This window comes from Ursus americanus, chromosome 12, assembly GCF_024610735.1.
Source record: "Ursus americanus isolate L20-20 chromosome 12, mUrsAme1.1.p, whole genome shotgun sequence".
In the NCBI taxonomy this organism is placed as follows: domain Eukaryota; kingdom Metazoa; phylum Chordata; class Mammalia; order Carnivora; family Ursidae; genus Ursus; species Ursus americanus.
The window spans coordinates 4,725,412-4,741,906 of NC_142138.1; the positions used below are offsets into that span (position 1 = coordinate 4,725,412).

Genomic DNA, 16,495 nt, shown 5'->3' on the forward strand with positions numbered 1-16,495 from the left:
AGAGATCAAAAAAGTACAACTATTAAAAATAATAGGAGCCAGGTTTCTCATACTCTAAAAATGAAGTTACAAATATGGAAAGGTGAAAAAAAACAGAACAATACCTCTACTTTGAACTGGAATTACAGCTATAGATATGAACTCATGAAATTTAATAGAAAGATAGATGCAAATGTCTATACGTATAGGGAATAAACTATTCCCTAGCTCTGTCCCTTGAGAAGTCCTAAGACCAGCAGCATCCCCAATACACATAACTAGCACCCAGATCTTGGTTTTTAATGCTCTTCTCTACTAAAAAGAACCAGGGTTCTTTGAAGAAAAGCTGATTCCAGGGCTGGGGTAGAACTGGGCTAGAGCTGGGGTAGAACAAGAACCTAATGAACCTCGAACGTCATGCTATACCAAAAAGTAAAGAGCAAGTGCTCAAAGAATGAGGGGCCATGACAAAAGAATAAAGAAGCCAGCTTGATGGGGCTCCCATTAACCAAATATGGAACAACTGGAGTATCAATACAAATAATGGTAGAAGGGGAATATAAGCCACCAAACAAAATAAGAATCCATGTGCCATGCAGATATAAATAAATAAATGAAAAACCAAAAGATTTATAGGGAGGATTTATATAATCTCAAAGGGCTTTCCCACAAAATGCTTATTAGTCATAAAAATAAAAAGACAAATAATAATAGTGGAGAACCCTGGCAAACACTACCTTAATCAAGTAATCAATCAAGTTAATACCACCAGTAATGATAAAATCTTGGGCCCCCAATAGGATGCACTGAGAAGGATGTTAATATCACTTCTAGGATATTCCTGCCAAATACACATAAACTGAATTAAACATGAGGAAACATCAGACAAATTACAATTTAGAGACATTCTACAAAAAAAATTGGCCTGTAATCTTCAAAATTGTCAAGGTCATGAAAATCCAGAAAGATTGAGGAACTGTTCCAGATTGAAAAAGACTAGAGAATCATGACAAATGCATGTGTGATTCTGGACTGGATCCTTTTTGTTATAGAGGACATTATTGGAACAAGGACAAAACCTGAATGCAAGCTGAGGATAAGACTGGTATTGTAATGCATCAACATTAATTTTCTGATTTTGTATCGCAGTTATGTAGGAAAATGTTCTTGTTGGTGAGAAATACACAGAAACATTATCATTGCAGGGTATCAGGTTGGCAACTTACTCTCGGTGGCTCAAAAAAATAAGTTATTTGTACTGTACTTGTAACTTTCTATAAACTTGAGATGGTTTCTAGATTTTTTTTAATCAACGAAAGTTAGAGACAATATGGAGGGAAAAGGAGAACAATGTAAAATGTTCTTCAAAACAGAAACTCTTGGGGTGCCTGGGTGGCTCAGTCAGTTAAGCATCTGCCTTTGGCTCAGGTGATGATCCTACGATCCTGGGATCGAGCCCCACGTCTGGCTCCCTGCTCAGCTGGGAGCCTGCTTCTCCCTCTCCCTCTACCTGTTGCTCCCCCTACTTGTGCTCTCTCTAAGAAATAAAATATTAAAAAAAAAAAAAAAGACAAAACAGAAACTCTTTACTGTCAAAAATTCAATGGTAAAAGAATAGTCTTTTTAACAAATGGTGGGAGTACAACTGGTTCCCCACTTTCAAAAGAATATAGTCAGACCCCCGTTTCATACCATATGCAAGAATTGACTCAAAATGGGGGCGCCTGGGTGGCGCAGTCATTAAGCGTCTGCCTTCGGCTCAGGGCGTGATCCCAGCATTCTGGGATCAAGCCCCACATCAGGCTCTTCTGCTGGGAGCCTGCTTCTTCCTCTCCCACTCCCCTTGCTTGTGTTCCCTCTCTCGCTGGCTGTCTCTGTCAAATAAATAAATAAAAGCTTAAAAAAATATATTAAAAAAAAAAGAATTGACTCAAAATGGATCAAAAACATAAATGTAAGAGCTAAAACTGTAAAACTTTTTTTAAAAAGATTTTATTTATTTATTTGACAGAGGGAGGGCACAAGCAGGGGGAGTGGCAGGCAGAGGGAAAAGCAGGCTCCTCGCTGAGCAAGGAGCCCAATGAGGGACTCGATCCCAGGACCCTGGGATCACAACCTGAGCCAAAGGTAGACCCTTAACCGGCTGAGCCACCCAGGCATCCCAAAAATTTGAATCTTCATAATTTTGGACCAGGCACTGGTTTCTTAGATAGGAACCAAAAGCACAAACCAAAAAACAAACAACCAACAACAACAAAAAACAAAACAAACGAACAAAAAAAAACCCACAGATAAATTGGACTTGATCAAAATTAAAAATTTTTGTGCTTCAAATGACATCAAGAAAGTGCAAAGACAACACACAGAATGGCAGAAAATCTTTGTAAATCATATATCTGATAAAACTGTACCTAGAATACATAAAGAAGTCTTGCAACTTAATAAAAAGACAAATAACTGAATTAAAAATGTGCAAAGGGGGGCGCCTGGGTGGCACAGAGGTTAAGCGTCTGCCTTCGGCTCAGGGCATGATCCCGGCGTTATGGGATCGAGCCCCACATCAGGCTCCTCCACTGTGAGCCTGCTTCTTCCTCTCCCATTCCCCCTGCTTGTGTTCCCTCTCTCGCTGGCTGTCTCTATCTCTGTCGAATAAATAAAATCTTTAAAAAAAAAAATGTGCACTGGATCTGATAAGACATTTCTCCAAAGAAGATATACAAATGGCCAACAAGCACATGAAAAGATAATATCAGCCGTCAAGGAAATCAAATCAAAATCACAATAAGATACCACTTCAGGGGTGCCTGGGTGGCTCAGTCGGCTGAGCATCCAACTCTTGGTTTCAGCTCAGGCCATGATCTTGGTGTCATGGGATCGAGCCCCATGTGGTGCTCCGGGCTCAGCGTGGAGTCTGCTTGGGATTCTCTCTCTCCCTCCCCTTCTGCCTCTCCCCTCGCTTGCTAGAGCTCTCTCTCTGTCAAATAAATAAATAAAATCTAAAAAAAATAAAAAGATATCACTTCACACCCACTAGGATGACTATACAGTTGACCTTTTGACAACAGGGGTTTGAACTGCAAGCATGGGTCCTCTTATACACAGATTTTTTTTTTTCAACAAATACATTAGAAAATTTCTTGGAGATTTGCAACAGTTTGAAAAACCTTGCAGATAAAGCACATAGCCTAGAAATATCAAAAAGCTTAAGAAAAAGTTAGATATACCATGAATGCATAAAATGTATGTATATACTAGTCTATTTTATCATTTACTACCATAAAATATACACAAATCATAAAAAGTTAAAATTTATCAAAATTTTATGCAAACACTTACAAACTGTACATGGCCCCATTTGCAGTTGAGAGAAATGTAAACAAAGGTAAAGATACAGTACTAAATCATAACTGCTTAAAATTAACTGTAATATATACTGTACTACTAAAATAATTTTGTAGCCATCTCCTGTTGCTATTGCAGTGAGCTTAAGTGTTATGAGTATCAGCTTAAAATGTCCTGTGACACTAATCACCTCTGCATGAACAGTTCATCTCTCCAGTGAATTGTATATTGCAGTAAAAAGTAATCTCCCATGGTTCTTGCATATTTTTTGTGTTACCATAAACCTTGAATGACACCAGAGGACCCATACAAAGTGCCACTAGTGATGCTGGAAGCTTCCAAGAAGCAAAGAAAAGTCATGACATTACAAGAAAAAGTTGAATTGCTTGACTGAGGTCTGCAGTTGCTCACCAGCCTAAGGACCATTGTTTAAAAAAAAAGAAAAAAAAGAAAGAAAGAAAGGGAAATTTGTGAAGCCATCCCTGCAGCTATGTCAGTAGGTGCAAAAACCTTGCACTTTATAGGAAATACCTTTTTATCCTGTATTGAAAATGCAGCTTTTATGTGGGTGCAGGATTGCTATAAGATACCTATAGACTCTAATATTATTCAAGAAAAAGCTAAGTCATTATATGACAACTTAAAGCAAAAGGAAGGTGAAGGATCTAAAACTGGAGAATTTAACCAGCAAAGGATAGTTTGATAATTTTAGAAAGAGGCTTTAAAAATGTCAAGATAACAGCACAAGCGGCTTCTGCCAACCAAGAGGCAGCAGACAAGTTCCCAGAGGCCATTAAGAAAATCATGAAGGAGAAAGGATGTCTGTCTGAACAGGTTTTTAATGCAGACAAAAGTGCCCTTTTCCGGAAAAAAAAAAAAAAAAGCTACAAAGGACATTCATTTATAAGAAAGAGAAGCAAGCACCAGGATTTAAGACAGGAAGGGATTTAAAAAAAACAAACAAAAAAACAAGACAGGAAGGGATAGGCTAACTCTACCATTTTGCACAAATGCAGTTGGGTTTATGATCAAGACTGCCCTTATCTATAAAGTTGCTAACCCCTGAGCCTTGAAGGGAAAAAAATAAACACCAGTTGCCAGTCTTTTGGTTATACAACAAGAAGGCCTGGACAACGAGGACCCTTTTTCTGGATTAGTTTCACTGATGCTTTTCGTCCCTGAAGCCAGGAAGTACCTTGCCAGTAAAGGACTGCCTTTTAAAGTTCTTTTGATATTGGACAATGTCCCTGGCCACCCAGAACCCCACAAATTCAACATCAAAAGTGCTAAAAGGGTCTACTTGCTCCCAAACACATCTCTAAATCAGCCTTCAGATCAGGGGGTCATAAGGACCTTTAATGCTCATTACACTCAGTACTCTATATAAAGGATTATCAACACTCTGGACAAGAACCCTGATAGAGAGAACATCATGAAGGTCTAGAAGGATTACATTACTAAAGATGCCATCACTGTTACAGAAAAAGCAGTGAAAGCCATCAAGCCTGAAACAATAAATTCCTGCTAGAGAAAATAGTGTCCAGATATTGTACATTACTTCACAGGATTTACAATGGAGCCAATCAAGGAAATCATGAAAGAGATTGTGGATATGGAGAAAGAAAGGAAGAAAAGAAAGAAAGAAAAGAAAGAGGAAGGAAGGAAGGAAGGAAGGAAGGAAGGAAGGAAGGAAGGAAGGAAGGAAGGAAGGAAGGAAGGAAAAAATGTGGCGAGTGAAGGGTTTCAAAATATGGATCTTGGAGAAATTCAAGAGCTAAGTGACACCATACCAGAGGAATTAACAGAAGACAACATGATAGAGAGAAGTGCTACTGAACTGGTGTCAGATGATAAGAAGGTAAAGAAGCAGTTTCAGAAAACAAATTGACGTTAGACAATCTGGCAGAAGGGTTCCAAATATTAAAAACTGCTTTTGACTTTATAGAGGACATGGACCCTGGTATGATACAAGCACTGAAACAATAACAAATGGTGGAAGGATTGGAAGGATTGGTACTGTATAGAACATTTTTTTAGAAAACTGAAAAAGCAAAAATGTCAGATAGAAATTACTACATATTTCCATAAAGCTACACCAAGTGTGCCTGCTTCTCCTGCCTCCCCCTCCACCTGTGCCAGCCACCCTACAATAGCAAGACCACTCTTCCTCCTCCTCTTCAGCCTGAGCATGGATGAAGATCTTATGATGACCCAATTCCACTTAACAGCAAATAATCATTATACTGTACAGTTAATAAACTTAATTGTTGTGCTTGTGTCTTGGTATGAAAATCTAATAACTATATAGCAAGAACTGCATGAGACATTTTTGTCATCATTCATCATCATTGCCAATCGTACTGATGCTTCATTATCAATGCATGAATTGTTAGATCTGTAAATAAATATTAATTTTTTCACATTATCTTTTCATTTTTGGTGTCTAGTGTTAGTAATATGTATAACATCTTACAGTGTTTTGTATCATATCATATTGATGTAGATATTAAAAGAGATGATTCATTTTGTAAACAGACAACATAAACTTAGATAATCAATAAATACAGTTCTGTAAATGTATTTTCTCTTCCTTATGATTTTCTTACTAACATTTTCTTTTCTCTAGTTTGCTTTATAGTAAGAATACAGTATACAAATACAACATACAAAATGTGTGTTAAACAACTGTTTCTGTTATCAGTAAGGCTTCGGTCAACAGTAGGCTATTACTAATAGGTAAGTGTTTGAGAAGTCAAAAGTTATAAACAGATTTTGGACTACACAGGGGATTGGTGCTTCTAACTCCCACATTATTCAAAGGTAAACTGTAATCAAAAAGACAAGTGTTGGTGAGAATGTGGAGAAACTGGAACTCTCATACACTGCTGATGGAAATATAAAATGATGCAAATGTTTTGAAAACCGTTTAGCAGCTCCTCAAAAAGTTAAACCTAGTCACCATATTACCCAGCAATTTCAATCCTAGTTACATACTCAAGAGAAATGAAAGAGAGACCCACACAAAAACTTGTGTATGAATGTTTGTAATGGCATTGTTTATAATAGCCAAAAAGTAGAAACAATCCAATATTCATCAACAGATGAATGGGTAAATAAAATGTGGTATATATCCATACAGTCCACACAGTGGAATATTATTTAGCAGTAAAAAGGAATGAAATATTTTATAAAATGTATGAACCATGAAAATATTTAGGTTAAGTGAAAAGCCAGTCACAAAAGACCACATTAGATGATTCCATTATCCAAAACAGGCAAATTTACTGAGACAGAAAGTAAATTAATGGTTGCCTAGGACTGAGGGTGGGATTAAAGAGGAAAAGGGAAGGACAGCTAATGTGTGCAGAGTGGGGTAATAAAAATGTTACAAAATTGTTTGTGGTAATGGTTGCAAAACTGAATACACTAAAACCTACTGAATTATACACTTGAAGTGGGTGAATTGTATGCTATGTGAATTTTATCACAATAAAGCTGTTATTTTTTAAAAAAAACTATCAGGCTACCGAAATTACTAGGTAAGGAAAGAACTTGCTATAATTCATCTTTTTTTCTAAATGCTATTTCTACCTATCTTGTTTGAAAGGACTTGATGTGGCTTATAAAAAGTAGCTACATTTGGACCTATAATTTTGTAAAATTTAAAATTCTTCTACTTATCCATTTATAAGGATTAACAGTTTAAACTTACGCTATATAAAGCATTGTGCTATAGCTATGAAAGGTAGAAGGATAAGGTGTTTCCAGCACTCAAAAGAACAAACCTACAGGGAACGACATATAGAAACACCTAACCATAACCCTCAGCAGAACAAAGTAAATACTATAATAAAGGTAAAAGCGAAGTGTAATGGAAACCCAGCAAAAGGAGCAACTGATGTCCTCCTGCGGAAACTTTAATTCAAACACCAAGCTTCTCAAACCTAGTCCTTAGTGAACTGAGTGCCATGACCAACAGGGCCCAACAAGAACCAATATGCCTCCTTGAGTTAGCAGTGGGTTACACCCTAATCACCAAAAGGAATCACACAGACCTGGTGTTATCTATAAACTGAGTTGACCAAGCTGTGTGGGGAAGATGCTGTTTATGGATAATAATAGTTCACTGATAGCTCTACCGCCAGCAAACATATAATGAGCATTTCATCTATACAAAGGGCTGCCCAGAGCTTCCTTGTATCCTGTTTTTCTCATCTGCAGAAATAAGAATAAAATGATTACAAAGAAGTTGCTAAAACAACACAACTATAATGAACTATAAGATCTGAAATGAATGCAATACTGGCCTATTTATACATTCTTATCTATCATCATTCTATACATATATTAAATAATTATTGAATACCTACTATTTCTAAAAGCTGGGGATTACAGCAATAAACTAGATAGACACAGTCCCTATACTTAAGGACTTTACAGTCCAAAAGGATAAATTTCAAGGTAATTCATTATTCCTAAAGTCATGAGTATGTTCAAATTTAGCTCCATTAAACTACAGTCTTCAAACTAAATGTTTTGATTTCTCTGGTATTTGATTCCCATTTCCATGTAAATTACAGAATTCACTGAACAAAAGCAAATAAAAATTTATCTTAACCTTCTAATTATATGGATAAGCAGATTTGTATATGTTGCTTCCAGATTACGATATTATAAATAAGGTTAAAAAATTCCAAATCACATATATTTTAAGTAGGTCAAGTGGAACATATTGAGAGAAAAGCTAATTAGGGTACATTAATTATCTTCCAACCACTTGACAAGGTAGTTCTTGCATGAGGTGAGTACTGTAGTGTTGAGTGATGTTAAATGCACCTGAACAAATATCTTCCTCAATAAGTATCTGTAAAATACCTAACACTTTTGTTTCTGTTTAGTAGATGATAAAAAGCATCTCTTTCGATTTTCAGATACTATATTACAAGTTTTTAAAAATCAGCATACACAAAGATTGTTCAATTCAGTTTCAATATGTAGATGAATATATACACACAAATGTACATGTGTGTTTTTGTGCACATGTGTATATATATGTGTATATGAATAAAGCCATCTGGAAAAATACAGACATGGTTGATACTGTACATAACAGGGATGGGGAGCAACCCAGGAGAGTACTTTATGTACATATGTTTCCTTTATATATGTTTTAACAAAAACAAAAATGATGGTTATGAGTAATTTTTTATTTTAATCTATTGTGTTTTCTTTTTGGGAAAACTTTCAAAAATTCACTTTGGTATTTTTTAAAAAAGATTTTATTTATTATTTATTTGAAAGAGAGCGAGAGAGCACGGGCAGGGGGAGCAGCAGAGAGAGAGGGAAAAGCAGACTCTCTGCTGAGCAGGGAGCCTGATGCGAGGCTTGATCCTAGGACCCTGAGATCATGACCTGAGCTGAAGGCAGACGCTTAACCAACTGAGCCATCCAGGTGCCCACTTTGGTGTTTTTTTAATTAAAGAATGTACTCAGGGGCTACAGCACTGTAAAAAGATTACTTCTTATACTCTACAAATAAACAGTAAAGTATCATATCAAAGTTAAATGTACTGAAGTTGATAACTGTGGTAACTGTGGAATGTAAAGGAACATTCCTATTCTTAGGAAATATATATTAAGGTATTTAGGGGTTAAGGGCCAGGATGACTGTAACTTATTCTCAAATAGTTAAGAAAAAGCAGTATGACTTGATATAAAGAGAGAACATGAATGATAAAACAAATGGAATAAAATGTTAACAAGTGAACCTGATCGTGTTCTTTTTTTTTTATAATGATTTTTTATTATGTTAGTCACCATACAGTATTGATTGTGTTCTTTGTATCCTTTTTTTTGAAACTTTTCTGTAAGCTTGAAATTATTTCCAAATAAAATATTTAATTTAAAAAAATTAAGAATCAGAGTTAGGTACTTATTAAAACCAGGGAGGAATGGCAGATCACAGCCCTTATAGTCTATGCTAAGGTTTGACTTTATAAAGGATAGCTTCAAATAAAAAACGGTAGAAAAAAGACTAAAACAACATTTGAATGTATGTCCCCAGTCTGTGCTAGGGGAGGAAGGGGCACACCTAATTATATAAGCAGTCAGAGAGACTGTCAAACCTTTTGATTCCAAGTACCACAAAACTGGGAGCCAGCTATATATCCCTCATTTCAGGGTGAAGTTTTAACCAACATTCTGTCTGAAACTCTGACCAAAGACTTTCTTAATTCTGTAACCCAAACATACAGCGCAGTGCCCTGTACACAGTACACACAATAAACGTGTTCCTTCCACGGTGGCTGATGTACTTATTCTAGGCCTTTGTTCCCTCCATCCATAAAATAGGGCTAAAGTAGTATCTACATCCTATGAGGATTAAATGAGTCAATATATATAAACTTAAAACAGTGTACGACATACAGCAATCAATAAATATTAGCTGTTAGATATAGGTGCTACTCTAGATGCCAAAGACAGTAACAAGATAGTACAGTGGGCAATTTGAATAAGTAAAATATACAATTACTGTGCTATGGTTAAACACAGTGAAAGTATTTTTAAAGTATATCTTAAAAGGTAAATATTATAGTATATGATTTATATCTCAACTTAAAAAGAAAAAAAAGAGTGATGGGTGCCCCTGGGTGGCAAAATCGGTTGGGCGCCCACTCTTGGTTTCGGCTTGGGTCGTGATCTTAGGGTTGTGAGACTGAGCCCAGCGTCCGTCTCCACAGGAGTCGGCTTAAGATTCTCTCTCTCCCTCTGCCCCTCCCTCCTATTCTCTCTCAAATAAATAAAACTTTAAAAAGAAAAAAAGAGAAACACAGAAAGAATAGGATGCCGCAGAGCACAAAAAAAGGGCACTGAATCTAGAGAGTCAAAGACGGCAAGGTAGTGTCCCAGACTAAAGGAACAGCATGTATATTCAAAAAAAAAAAAAAAAAAAAAAAGTCCAAGAGAGAATTTAAAGAAATGCCTGAAACATGGAGAGTACAAGGTGGGGAATATAGTGGAAGCTCATTTTAGCCACCTGTCATCTCCTATGTTTTCACCCCAATGTAGCCCCCTCCCCACTAAACCATCTCTTCATTGCTCATGATTCCATTATGTCTTCTGGGCCTTCCTCCTTGATCATTCTACCCACATTGTAATTAAACTATTTTATAATATCAATATTTTCCCAGAAAGTGTTTTTTCTCCACTTCCTAGCCTACTCTGAAATCTGGCTCTTCCTGAAGAACACTACTAATCTTGCAGCCCCCACTCTTGCAAGGTTGCTCATTTTCCCGTACCTCATGTACTCTGGGCCTCTGTTCTTCCTGAGCTCTCAATTTTCCTAGAAGGCCCTTTCTTCTTTCATCCACACATTAAAACTGGTATTTCCTTGACCCACTTTTTACTCTATACTTGCATCTACTCCCATAGCTTCAAATTATACTCTGATCCCAAAACAGTATTTCTAACTACAAGATCTTTTCTAAATATCTGAGTGTCCAACAGAAGACACCTAATATGTGTCAAGCACTGTAGCAGGCACAGTGATTTAGACCAGTGCTTCTCAGACTTTAATAAATTATAAATAACCTACGGATCTTATAAAAATGTAGAATATGGTTTGCTAGGTGTGGGTTGGGGCCTGGAGCGCCCAGGTTGTACCAATGCTGCTGGTCCAAACCTTGAGTAGCAAGAAGCTTACAGATATCTCTTTGAAAAGTTTCTATGGGATTAAAAAAAAAAAATAGGCAAGTAGATTACAATAGCTAAAATATAATTGATTTAATACATTTAATACCTCTAAAATCACTCCAAAATTAGCAATAAAATATATTTTTAATGGTATAAACACATGATAGCAAAGAGATGAGGAGAGTAAACAACAGCAGATGATAGCAAAAGAACTTTAATACAGAAAAGGCAAACATATGAATTTGACTTGGTAGAGTGCAAAAACTGAAATCCAGGGGCGCCTGGGTGGCACAGTGGTTAAGCGTCTGCCTTCGGCTCAGGGCGTGATCCCAGCATTATGGGATCGAGCCCCACATCAGGCTCTTCCGCTATGAGCCTGCTTCTTCCTCTCCCACTCCCCCTGCTTGTGTTCCCTCTCTTGCTGGCTGTCTTTATCTCTGTCGAATAAATAAATAAAATCTTAAAAAAAGAAGAAAGGAAGGAAGGAAGGAAGGAAGGAAGGAAGGAAGGAAGGAAGGAAAGAAAGAAAGAAAGAAAGAAAGAAAGAAAGAAAGAAAGAAAGAAAGAATCCTAGACCCACCCCAGCGTTCTAGACCTGGTGAATCAGAATCTGCATTAAAAAAAAACAAAAAAAAAAAACCTGAAATCCAAGCCTGAAAAGAGAGAGTCCAATTAAAAAAAAAAAAAAAAAAATCTACTTTGCAACACTGTACTCTGGGAAGCCAGGAATTGAAGGCAAGCACATCTCTGAAGGGAGGAGTGAGTGATGGGGCCATAACCTGAAGAACTGGCTGACAGTCTACAAAAAGAGCAGTTAGATACCTAGTTCTCCACCCCAACCCCCAAGCAACCAGTCAACTACCCCTCCCCCACCCCAAACAAAGGCTGCCTGTCAACTTATCAATCCAGAGAAACAATTATAGAGGCTCTGGACTCAGGGAACACCAACCACAGCTAGGACTAGGGGTAAGTCCTTTACTGAAAACAGCAGAATTAAGGAAAAGATAGATGTCCCAACTCCCTTCCCCACCTCAGTTCTTTGAACACTGAACCACCAAGCTTATATTCCTAGGGAGGAGTCAGGAAGATTTTTCTCTGGGGAAACTGACAAGAATCCAAAAAAGACCTAAAAATACAGATACTTGGGGGTTACCAATGAAAAAGATATTCACCATCTTATCAACTTTCAGTGAAAGCCTCCAATTAACACAGCCTGACCACTGACATGAAGCTTCCAATCAACTTTTTAGTATCATTCTTAAATAAGAACAAACCCTTTAAAAAGGAAGGAAGCTCTGACACATCTTACAACATGGAGGAATCTTGAAGATATGTCACAAAAGGACAGATAAGCCAGTCACAAAAGGAAAAATATTGTGTGATTTCTCTTATATGAGGTAGCTAAAGTTGTCAAATTCACAGAGACAAAGTAGAATGGTGGCTGTCAGAGGCTGGCGGGAAGGGGAATAGGAAGTTAGTTTAATAGGTACAGAATTCCAGTTAGGTAAGATGAAAAAGGTCTGGAGATGAATGATAGTTATGGTTAAACAACAATGTGAATGTACTTAATACCAAAGAATTGTGCACTTAAAAATTATTAAAATGATAAATTTATGTTATGTATATTTACCACCGTTTTTAAAAAAGAACCAGAAGACATTAAAAGGAAGCTATCAAAATTAAAGAAAACCAAAACCAAATCAAACAAAGGAACCTAGAAGTAAACAAAGAATTCAAGGAGAGGAAAACATCACAGACACACAAAAAAGTATAACATCCTCAGGAAAGGAAATACTGCATCTATGAAACACAAACAAGATCTGTAATAAATTAACAAACATTAAAGAACAAGAGCCCTTACATATTAAAATTATGATAGAAGCTTTAAAAACAAAACAAAAAAAACCCTCAACTGACAAGCTGGCAAATAACGTTGAGGAAATCTCCCAAGAAGTACAACAAAAACAGAAAATAATGAAAACAGAAGATAAGATAATTAGAGGATAAACCCAGAAGACCCAACACTGAACTAAGAGAAGCTCCAGAAAGCAGAGAGAAACATTTAAAATAAATATAAGAAAAAAGTTCAGAAATGAAAGACATAGATTTCCAGAATAAAAGTCCACACCAAAGAGGTGCCTGGGTGGCTCAAGCAGTTAAGTGGGCTGCCTTCCACTCAGATCATGATCTCCGGGGTCTTAGGGCCAAGCCCTGCATCAGGCTCCCTGCTCAGCGGGGAGTCTGGTTCTCCCTCTCCCTCTGCCCCCCCACTGCTCATATTCAGTCTCTCTCCCGTTCTCAAATAAATAAAATCTTAAAAAAAAACAAAAAACAAAAAACTCCACACCAAGTATGCCACATAATAAATGAAAAATATCCACATCAGAGTACGTCTCTGTGGAATTTCACATCAGGGATAAAGAGACAGTTCTAAAAATCTATCATAAGGCAGGAAAAAAAACGTAAGAAAGGACTAAAGCCTGGAATGTCTTCAAATTCCTCAACAGCAAGGCCGGAAACTAACAACATTGGAGAAAAACCTTTGCATTTGATGGCAAATTATTTTTCTACCTAAAATTATATATCCTGCCAAATTATCAATTACACAAGGGTAGAATTAACATTTTCAGACATACAAGGTCTCAATAACTTGTAACTTATCTCTTGGAATCCTTTCTTAGGAAACTCCTGAATGATATACTATAGCAAAATGAAGAGATAAACCTAGGAAAGAAAAGATGGCATAGGATTCAGGAAAATGGATGCCAATACTAAGGAGAAAAGCAAAGGCAATCCCCAGGGTAATGGGGAACAGGAGTACCAGGATGACAGTTGTAAATAATAGTTGGGATTCTAGCAATAGAATGACGGGCAACTTAGGGAGTATGTTGAAGGGGGAAAAATGGAAATAATTAGCTGATGTTTAACCCTACTAAGTTTTATAGTTCTGTCACAGAGTATAGGGATAATACTGTCATAAGTACCTTTAAAAATCAGGCAAATGTTTAAAATTTATGGCAATTATTAATTCAAAAATTATATAAGAAGATGTAATCATAACATACTAATGGCTTGTCAGTGTGCACTGTTTACATGATCATAACATGTAAATACCAAAAGATAATTTAAGGGGCACCGGGCTGGCTCAGTCAGTAGAACATGAAACTCCTAATCTCAGGGTTGTAAATTCAAGCCCCACTTTGGGTGTAGAGTACTTAAAAATAAAATCTTTAAAAAAAACAAAAAAGATAATTTAAGAAACAATTATAATTGTCATATATTAGAAAAATGGGTAAAGAAGAGCATGTAAGGGATAAGAGAACTAAATTCCCCATCTTCCTTGGAAGGAATTAATAATATCAAAAAGTGAAAAAATTTAAAATAGAAGTGTACACACATTATGAAAAATAGGGAGGTAGAAACCAGAAGAAAAACCTGAAAGAGTTAAATGTTAGCACCGTAGATTAGAAATTGGGGATGGAGAGGGTAGATCAGGGAACTGCTGTGTTTTTGGGGGGGTTCCCCATTATAAACCCTGAAATACCTTCTGACTTTTAAAAACTATGAACTTATATTGTTTTGATGAAAATAAAAATCAGGGGCACCTGGGTGGCACAGTCGGTTAAGCATCTGACTCTTGGTTTCAGCTCAGGTGGTGATCTCAGGGTCAAGAGATTGAGCCCAGCATCGGACTCCACGCTCAGCAGGGAGTCTGCTTGAGATTCTCCCTCCCTCTCCTTCTGTCCCTCCCGCTCATGCTCTCTCTTTCGCAAATAAATATAACTCTTTAAAAACAAAAATCAAATGAAAAGAAACAGCTTATTTTGATTCTGGCACTTAAAATTGATTTGGGAAATTATCTCACCTCCCTAGCCTTAGCTTCAATGATACGTTAAAGCCAACTCACATACACTAGTAAAAGCTGATACATTCTCAGGAATTTTGCAAGCCAAGGTTATATACAATCATTATTAAAAATTAAACCCTATAAATCACAATGAAGTTATATTAAAAATAAAGGTGGGGTGCCTGGCTGGCTCAGTCAGTAGAGCATCCAACTCTCAATCTGGGGTTCGTGAGTTTGAGCCACCCCACACTGGGTGTAGAGATTACTTAAAAAAAGAAGAGGGGGCGCCTGGGTGGCTCAGCTGGTTAAGTGTCTGACTTCAGTTCAACTTTAGCTCAGGTCATGATCTCAGGGTCCTGGGCTAGAGCCCCACACATCAGGCTCCTCACTCAGCAGGAAGTCTGCTTGTCCTTCTGGCCTTCCTCCCTGCTTGTGCTCACTTGTTCTCTTATAAATTCTTTAAAAAAAAAAAAAAGAAGAAGAAAGAAAAAAGGTAATTAACACTCAAATTTCATTACTTCATTAATATTTTACTATGTTTTATTTACCTATCTACAACTGTTGTATTTATATAGTAGAAATACTTGTGCTATGTACATCTCTTTCAAACTCTTTAGTATAACGCATTGGTAGTTTAAAATCAGACACAGTGGGAGTATTTACACTTCGGAAACCAGCAAATGCTACAAATCAGAGTTTGATTTATTGTTGTATTTATCATCTACCAGGGGTCAGCAAACTGTGGCCCTCTGCCTGTTTTTGTACAGTGCAAAGAATGGTTTTTATATTTTTTAATGGTTGGAAACACACACACACACACACACACACACACACACACAGAATATGCAACAGAGACCAAATGTGAGCTGCAAAGCCTGAAATATTCACTAACTCTCTACAAAAACAAAAAAAAACAAAACAAAAAAATTGCATCTGTCCCTGATCAACTTAATAGAGAAAATGTCAATTTAGCTTAATAATCTTAACTCTATGGCTACAGCTTTAGTACAATAAGAAATTAGATGGTGTTCAAAAACAAATATATCCTCCCCACCAACCACATCATTGTGAATGGTTAAGATTTCGTTTTTTGATGGCTGAGTAGTATTCCACTGTATATATATACCACATCTTCTTTATCCATTCATCTGTCGATGGACATCTAGGTTCTTTCCATAGTTTGGCTACTGTGGATATTGCTGTGACAAACATTGGGGTGCAGATGCCCCTTCAGATAATGACGTTTGTATCCTTTGGGTAAATACTTAGTGCGATTGCTGGGTCATAGGAGAGCTCTGTTTTTAACTTTTTGAGGAATTTCCATACTGTTTTCCAGAGTGACTATACCATCTTGCATTCCCACCAGCAGTGTAAAAGGATTCCCCTTTCTCCACATCCTTGCCAATATTTGTTGTTTCTGACTTAATTTTAGCCATTCTGACTACTGTGAGGTGGTACCCCATCTTGGTTTTGATCTAGAGGGCATTATGCTTAGCGAAATAGTCAATCAGATAATCATCATATGATTTCACTCATGTGAAATTTAAGAAACAAAACAGAGGATCATAGGGGAAAGAAGGGAAAAAAAAAAAAGATGAAATCAGAGAGGGGGACAAACCATAAGAGACTCTTAGG

At 36.9% G+C, this 16,495-nt stretch overlaps 1 protein-coding gene across 3 annotated transcripts in view; it reads right to left on the minus strand.

Moving 5' to 3' along the window:
- PIK3R3 (phosphoinositide-3-kinase regulatory subunit 3) overlaps nucleotides 1–16,495 on the minus strand; it is a 123,947-nt gene that overhangs the window by 44,817 nt on the left and 62,635 nt on the right. The window lies entirely within an intron of this gene.